This window comes from Dufourea novaeangliae, unplaced genomic scaffold, assembly GCF_001272555.1.
Source record: "Dufourea novaeangliae isolate 0120121106 unplaced genomic scaffold, ASM127255v1 scaffold56, whole genome shotgun sequence".
Classification (NCBI taxonomy): domain Eukaryota; kingdom Metazoa; phylum Arthropoda; class Insecta; order Hymenoptera; family Halictidae; genus Dufourea; species Dufourea novaeangliae.
The window spans coordinates 6,131,093-6,140,327 of record NW_015373942.1 but is presented as its reverse complement, the minus strand read 5'-3'; positions in this window follow the sequence as shown (position 1 = coordinate 6,140,327).

Here is a 9,235-nt window from a genome sequence, read left to right as displayed (position 1 = left end):
ATAGACTGCGTTCCTGAACATTGGCGAAACGCTCGAGGTGAAAAACGGTACGCGGACAGACACAGCCAGGGAGTTGTATCCAATCGGTCAAGATGGGCTCTTCGCGTCGACGGGGACCAAGCGAATTCAGTTAGTGCCCCCTCCCAGTCGGGATTGGACCATCAGTTTAGACAATGGGACCTGCTCGTGCGTTTAAGGTAATCCCTCGTGAATGGTGTCCCTCTGGTACTTAATACATTGTCTGCCCTGATGGCCGTCCTTTACAATGCTCGTCGCAGGGTGCACGGCCCCGACTCGTCGAAAACCTCGCCCCTGCCGAAGATGGCTCGCATTAACACCTATTTACCGGGTAACATCGCCAAACAACCCGCACGCTAGTCGTTAGATATAGTCCCGGAAATAGAACTGAGGAAAAAATGGCTGGATGACTGGAATTATTAACACTTTCACTATCACGTCACCCAAATATGGATGACACGTTAGATTCCAAAGAAATTGGATTAATTACGTACCGTTACAAAAATTTTCCGTAAAATTAATATCGCAGTATAATTTAAAACAAGACCAACAGCCTCTCAATTAACTAAACACGTATATTTTCGATGATTTACGACTTTTAAAAAATCGAAATAAAATGTGTCTGGTTAAGTACGACTTTTTTCACTGTGCTCGTGTTAAGTGCGTACACGAAGCGACTACGGTAATATCGACAGGGATTCGAAGATAAGTGAAACAGGTTTTCCATGTCTTAAGTAGACATACGGAGAATGTATACGTCACTCGAAAATCAAGAAGAGTTTTTCTAGAGGACAATTTTATATCAAGTAGAAAATGAACATTCCACGATAATCCTGAAACAAATCGAATAACCGGAATGTTTCTATTCGGAAAAATAGTTTCAACAACGTCAAACGGTTCATAAGAGGAGTGGACGCTATAAAGCAATCGTTACATGATACACACACGCCGGCGGATCGTAACTTCGAGCGAAACGCGCAATCTGTAGCGAACCGGGCAGAGCATAAATTCAGCTTCAACGACGAAGTATCCAGCGTGGACGCGGTATGAATAGCCGGGCGAGAGAACGTCGAAGTGTCGACGCAGCGGAGATGATGCGACTGAAAATTTCCTTTCTCATTTGTGTACATTAATAGGCCGTAAACCGGCGGTTGTATATTCTTAACGGGATTATGGTTCGTCAAACGCGGGTAGATTTAAAGTCATAAACGCGAGGCGGCGGCGACGACTCGTCCGTTCTTTCTCTCCGTCGGTTTTATTCACCGATGAGAACGGAGGACAAGCAGCTCCGTGGCACTTCGAAAAATGCATCCTAGCATCCAGCACAAGCCACGGTTCCGTAGCTCGATATACTTCGTGTCAGACCCTGGGGAGCGATAAGGTATCCCGAACAAATGACCCCCGGTCAAGCCAGGATAGAAAACTACTGGCGGGAAAATCAGCCCTCTAAGTAAATTCGTGTATCAACCCCAACCCCATTCGGAGACAGAGACGAAGACGGAGAGAGAGAAAGAGGAGGGAGGACGACGATCCGTCATACGAGATTACCGAAGTAAATAACAGGATCTCCGTGGACGGAAGAAAGGAGACGGAACGAGAGCAAATCGTATTGCGCGTAACCAAATTTCGGTATAATCGTGGATCGGGACAGTCCTCGATCATTCACGGTCCCGTGAACGTTTCGTCCATCGTTCGCGGGCCATCGCCCATAATGCTTAATGTCCGTTGCATTTTTTACGCGAGCGGAGAAAAAAAAGAGAGAAAGACCTCGGACAGAAGGGATGGGATAAAATACGATTCCCCTTGGTTTCTCGCCGACCCAATTTCACGGGAAAACTTCACGCCGTTTACGGAGAGCGACCGGAACCAGGATGGAAAAACTTTTTTCTGCTCGGAGTGCCGGCTGAAGGATTAGATAGATTATCGAGTGTAGTGCCCGCTGGGTCGGGAAGTCGATAAGACGAGTCCGTGGGAGAGTTGCTTCTTCTTTTTTTGGTTTCATCCAGAAAATGTCGACGGCGGATTAATTCAACGGAGGTATTAATCGACAGAAAGTACAATTAACGATAAATTGATTAAGCGGTCTTCTGTGGTTGTGACGGTAATTAGCGACTTTCTGGGAACCTTTCAAGGAAAAGAGTATGCATTTATTCACAGGAAAGCCTCTGTATTGAACAAAAGCACATTTAAAGACTATTTTGGTAAATATTCATACAAAAATATTGAATTATTTAAGAATTATAGAGTACTTCTTGAAAGGTCTTTTTAAAAAGGTGGTTCGCGGCGACCACTTCTGCTGAACACCACAATTTGTTGCCTCAGCCTTCAATTTTAGAATAAAAAATATTTGGGATAAGATGGCAGACGGTGAAATTTAAGTGACCAATTTTCAATTTAAAAAACGCTCATTTATCCACCATAAAATAAAAATTAAGCGTTGAATAATGGAATCCTATGTTTAGGGACGAAATTTTTATATCGAAAATAAGCCCTCAAAATTTTGAATCAATACGTATCAAATTTATGAAAAATAAAATTTTTTTAACTTACAAAGTTAAACAAGACCCCTTAAACGAAAGTTAATGATTTTAAAGCGGGATCAATGGCTGAACCGATATTCTTTGTTACCGTACGATGTATTGATCGTGTTGTTTTCATCGCAGTGAAAAAATAATTGGTATCCAGATAAATGACCGGAGTGGACACGTTAAAAGCCCAATCGGAAAATGGGGGTTCTGCGTGCACGCGAAACGAGAATGAGACTCCTCCATTTCCCCGTTGATGGTTAAACCTGTACGCCGGCAGGTAATAAGCACTAATACGAAAAAATATTTCACGTCAATCCGTGGACACGGAATATTGATTCCCCTCCGTGAAAGCTAAAGGACCCCCGCTGTTTGCAGCTACCAATATGGCATTCAAACAGAAATTCCATGCGCTCGCTCGTTTCAGCGGTCTCGTTCCTACAGGACGATATGGATTAATTAATCAAACCCCCCCCCCCCGTGGATTCGGAAAACTATCCGCGCTGGAATGATCGACGCCGATGAGCCTGTGCAAATCCACGGGAATGACCGGTCACCACGGTGTTAAATAATATTTTCTATCCAGCGACGATGCATCATTGTAGAATAATATTCACTGCAGGTGACAGAACAGTCAACTAAACCGATATACATAATTTCTACTTATATTCCATTTCAGTCGCATCGATCCTATAAATTGATACGCGAGTGTAGAGACTCGAAACGCTACGCGTATGTGTAACCGTCTAAAACGATTGTTTGGTGACTGTAAATGTTTCCCTTTGTGCGGCATCGAAATGACGTATGTCGTTTCACGACGGTGCGCTTCCATTAGGATCGACATCTTTCGACAATAATTTATTTATCTCCGCGTATGACAATCGAAAGACTGATCGAGCAACGATCCTCTCCACGTAGGTCGTCAGGCCAATCAGCTACCAACGAACTTCTGACTCTCTTACGGCGGGCGTTCATAAGCATTTGAATGGGCCAATCAATCACGCGGCGCGTCTCTTTCTCGACGCAACCGGGCTTCTCTGCGTTCTCTTTCTACCGGAGTGACGTCACGCTACACAGTCATCCCCTATTAGTGGGGTGTTGTAGCAACCAGCACCGAACTGCGGGTCGCGAACGAAAGACGAAGGAGGAGGAAAGGAGGATGAGGAGGCTGACGGTTCCAGCCGAGGGGGTTGGTAATTATATATTCTAAGGGTGTCTCGCCGATCAGTCAATGTTTCCGCTGCAGCTCGCCGACAATGGGGCAAAGATAGAAAAAGCTTATCTGTCACTGCGCGCGATACTTCCTTAGGGGAGAGAGGAGCCAGAGACTTTTAATTCGCGCTACGATTACCGGTTCTGCCGATGAAAAATTAAAAGAAGAGACCGTCGTCGGATGGGGGAGGGCAAGATGGATTCGTTACCGTCTCGTTGTCAACCGGAAACTGTTTACGTTCCAACGATCTGTAATAAGGTAATACCTTCAGCTTTACGAAGAAACTGAGGTCTCATAATAATTTCGGAGCCATTGAACATATACAGGGTGGATAATAATTTCACAATTTCTTACAATTAAGCTATAACGACTTGCGTTGAAGATTATTAGATTCTAAATATTTATCACTAGATGAAGCACAAATAAGTCCAAAATGATGATCTATACGAATATCTATAATTTAAAATGATTTATCTAATTAATTGGAATATGGTGTCACTTCGCCTAGATTGCTGTGTTACACGCCCGTATTGTATGACTTTCTGGTGTTCCCCGCGTAACAGCTTAAGCAGTGATCTATGACGAGTAGTACCATAATGGTATTTGATGTTAATCGGGCTTTGAGTACGAGTTAGCGCGACGAACGCACCTCGGAACGCATGAGCGAGTTGATTAAATTCAAACACCTCGTAGGCAGAATGCCAGAGATCGGTCGCGTCGTTGGACCAGACCGCCGTGTGCGTGAGTTCAAATATGCTCATATCGGGCCGGCTCAAAGGACTGAGGTAACTCTCTGTTCAACAATAGTCACGGCATGATAATAGCATGCCATACGGCCCCCTCGGTCAGTCTCCCAACGACCAGTCGTCTGGAAGGAGTAAATACCGGAACGTCGAATCGATTCCCATCATCGGGTTGACTAACATCGATCGAATTCTCATATATGATCGAAACTTACGAACGACATATCTACGTATTAGTTGTACCGATAAGTAGTTCACTATTCTTCGTGAAACTCTGTATTGCTTCCGAAATAATTCAAATACCTATCCTATTTTAACAATGTTCGTTATTTCTTCCTATTATATTACCCCATGTTGACTAAACAGAAGGTTTTGAAATATATTCTGAAGCAAAATAGGTATATCGCCACTATATTGAAACTATAATGAATTACTTATTGGTTCAATGTTACACATTACATTTTCATGAAATCAAGGTAAGTTTCAGATCTCGATAAAAGAACAAAATACCAAGCAAACTAATTATTACATCCCAAGCTCACCTTGATACCATACAACTATCGTTCCAAATATTGTTTCATACAACAATTGACTAGTAATTTAAGACAATAGAATTACACGACCTATATGCTAATCTCGACAAAGACAGAATTTAATTTCCGATGCAAAAGACGACAAACTCAGAATGCACCGGTCCAATTTTTATCTCTCGAAATATCCACGTAACGTATCGTGACAGTTTCATCTACTATCACGATAGCGTAACCCGGCAGACAAAGCCATTCCTCCAAAATTTAAATAGTCGAACGACGATCCGTCACACGAATATCTCTCGCGATGGATATGGCGTAGAGAATATCTCCGTGCAATGAAATCTCGTAACGCCGTTCCCCCTTTGGCCAGAGCTATGTCCGCTGGTCGTATAGGTCCGGAGCCACGAAAACGTCGAAACGTTACGCGGCGAGCTGCCGCCGCGCGCGAGAGAGCAATCTAAAATCTGTCAGGCCTTTGATCGATGCGCCGTTCGCCATTTTAATGCCTATCACCCGACAACAAGCCTCACGTGAAATACGAGTTAACCCCCGGGGCGTTCTCACCCTCATCAAAGCGCGATCATCCCTCGAGGAATTCAAAACGCCACCGCCAACGTCGAACCTCCACCTCCTCCTCTACCTCCCCGTCGTCGTCGTCGTCGTCGTCGTGTGAAAATGGTTTAAACAACGTCGAACGTCGGCTCGGAGCTAGATCATTATCGGAAATCATTATCGCGTCCTGCTGCCATCGCCGCGTCGCTCGCGTGTCCGTTCCCTATACAGGGTGATTTAAAAAAAGTGTTCATAACTTATAAGGTAGATAGTACGCGTCCAATGATGAGAAAAGTGTCCTAATCAACGTGGGTTGAAAAATTTATATCTTTAAAATTGTAAACAATTGTTTGTTTCGGTTAACGCAAGTGACTTACTGGCTTCGGGAGCTATTATATCGTATGGGAATAATGGATTACCTTGTTATTCCTTCTTTTCCTGGTTACAGAAGATTTACAATTCCTATTAGTCTTTTTTACAATTATCTTCATTGTTCCCATACGGTATGATAGCTCCCAAAACGAAAATGTCATCTGCTTCAACCGAAAAAAAGAATTGTTTCTATTTCCGAAAATATTACTTTTTCGACCTATATCTATTAAGACCTTTTTTCATCATTTGAAGAGTACTATTTACCCTAGAAGTTATAAACCCTTCCTTCTGTATCACCGTGTGTATGCGCATCGCATCGATAAGTACGAGCAATTTCCTTCTCAAAACGATCCCGTGCGGCTCAAAACTGGAAAATAAATTTTCACGGGATCCCTTTAATTACCAGCGTCGACGTGTCGCTGCTAGAACATAGGTGCACCGACAATTATACGAGTTTTAATTCGATCGGAGACGAGCTAAGCGCGTAACGAGGCGCATCCGCGTTCGAGGCTGCGTCGCGGTTCAACTAGTTTTGATTCACTTGTATGTGTGTGTGTCTCCACGGGGATAGAAATTTTCCACGGATAACATGATTCCGAAAGTTCCGTCCTCGCTTCCGTGCCCAGTAATTTGATTCGAAAATAATTGCCGTACACGGTTGGATTCGGTCGCGCGAGGAAAATCCTCGAGCAGACAGGATCCTGGCCAAAATCTGGGGGATCCTGTAATCGGAAAAATATTATGATAACGCGATTGGCCGCCGGGTAGACGGAACACAGAGACGAGGTGTATCGAATCATCGTTAGCCGGGGATACAGGATTTGCCGGACCGTCGGAAAAACTCGGTAAATCCAATGGACGCGGCCTAATCCTAAACGAACCGGGGTGAACGAGAGCTAGAAGCTGGTAGGCAGAGAGATAGAGTGCGTTAAAGTAAAACCTGTTCGGTGTCCGTAAATCTAATGACGAATTCATTCGTCCGGCACGATGGTCCGATGCGACACGGGTTTTTTTTCCCGTGCAAAATCCAAATGGACACGGTGTTCGCACGAAACAAACTAAATACCTATTAAAATATCACAGCGAGCACACACACACACACACGTGCATGGTACACATACATAGAGGCAGCAACGGTTTCACTCGACGAATGAAAATTTTATCGGCGTTACTTCGCGAATTTCTCTCTAATTGGATTACTCTTCGATGTACTCCCTTCTATCGCAGTGCGCGCAGGAACACGATACAATTCGGCCGCGTGTCGATTACATCCGTGAGAGTGGTGATGCACGCGAGAATTACACGGCCGTTCCGCGTGTATCAATTTAATAATTCCGCGCATAGGGGGACAGGTGTAAAAGCCAATATTCGACCGGAGTGTATAACGCCCGTGCATGCTTCCTCTGTAACGACTGTTATCGGGTTATCGCGACGCGTTAATGTAACAGATACAACTTTTCCCGTGATATTCGAGCCGAATTACCTGTAAATCGGATTAACGCCCTGTGTCCATTGGCTTTTACGATTGAAAACGGAGCATCGATTGACCAGGGTTGAAGAACAGATTATACGATGAACGTTTCATATGTGTTTAATGTGGAAATTTGTTGTTATCGTTCTAGGTGGATCTATATGAAGTCACCTGATTTTTAACCCTTCCGCTGCTGTAGATTACAATGTAAAGAACGCACGTAACAAATGTCTGATCGTGATCAACGCTACGAAATTCAACAATGTAAGAATGTGGAGCTTTGATTGACCTTCACCCCAAAAGATCGCATTTTTGGTGAGAATTAAATAAATCTCAGAGTTACAGGTGACAATCCAAGTAATGTATTTTTTAAATGTCTGCGAATCATAAAAACGATGGACTTTTCACTAAATTACAACAAATGCTCAAACTGATGGCTTTATACCCACACAGTAACTAGGACGTTCTTACAATCGCGAAGTGCCATTACACGTGTAATCATATCGTCCGTTTATGAAGTCATTCCATGGTAGTCTCAGGTTTCTGAAATTTCTCTGATTCCCACCAAAAACGCGACTTATTTTGGGTGAAGGTCAGTTGAAGGTCAACATTCTTACATCGTTGAATTTGTTCTTCGATAGACCATAACACTATAGTATCAGAAATATGTGAACCCACTAAAGAAAACATTAATGACCTTGATATCTCTAAAAAAAATTGCTTCGAAATAAAAACAGGAATTTTCTCTCAGCACATTGCGCCTATCAAACGGGTGCAACTCTGTTACCGAAACATACTTTCATAACATTATATCCAAGTATATATTTAAGTAACTTTTTTTCCAAGTATATACTTGTAATGTTACTTACGGGTATTTTACTCATACACGCACAAATGGTATCGCGTGTTGTGAATTATCGTACGAGTTCCACGGGACATAATAGAAATTTATTTCCAGCTCCGCCCGTTGCGCATAGCTCATCGGACCGTGTCAGCGGGCGCACGTACGCGCGAAGCAACGCGACATTTTTCGGTGTAATTCACTTATGAGGGAAATAAATCCACGCGCGGCGGCGGCGACGGCGAAAAAGATGTCCTCGTAGATTTGATGGGGCGAATGCCTCGGAGACACTCGTAAAAGACGCATCCGCGCTGGCGAGCATAAAATTAGAAGAATGGACTTAAAAGGATTTGAAAGGATTGCCGTGGCTCCGGGCCGCGTTCGGCGGAACTTCTTCTCTCTCTCTCTCTCTCTCTTTATTTCCCTCTGTCGGTCTATCACGTCTTCCACCTACAATATTCGTGCTCCCGCGGAAACGCAGACCGAGTCCAAGTTCCAAGAGTGGATTGAGAGTGCGCGAGTCTGACTCTCTTCTCGTGGAGAGCGAAGGAACGGAAACGAGGGAAATGCTGAGAAACGAAATGCATTTTGGCGCTTCCAGGAGCCAACGAAGCCGTCGAGATGCACGGAGTAAACAGGCGAACGGTGTCCCGCGGAATAAAGCTTAAACGAAAAACCGGGCTGAACAACGGGCGAAAAGAGAGAGAGAGAGAGAAGATATATATACACACACATTCCGTCGCCTTTAGGAGGCAGCTCAACCGTGAAGAAACGACGCGCTCGCAGAACTGTTCTGCAGGTCTGGGAGAAATTTTAAGCGTCAAATGAAACGAATCTAAAGAGAGGACGAGTCCGCTTTGTTTCTTGGACGGTGCCGTCAGTCGCGAAACGGTAAGAATCACGGGGGAAAAAAGAACTATATATATATATATGTATATACACTACATGTATTCGGGGGACAAAAGGA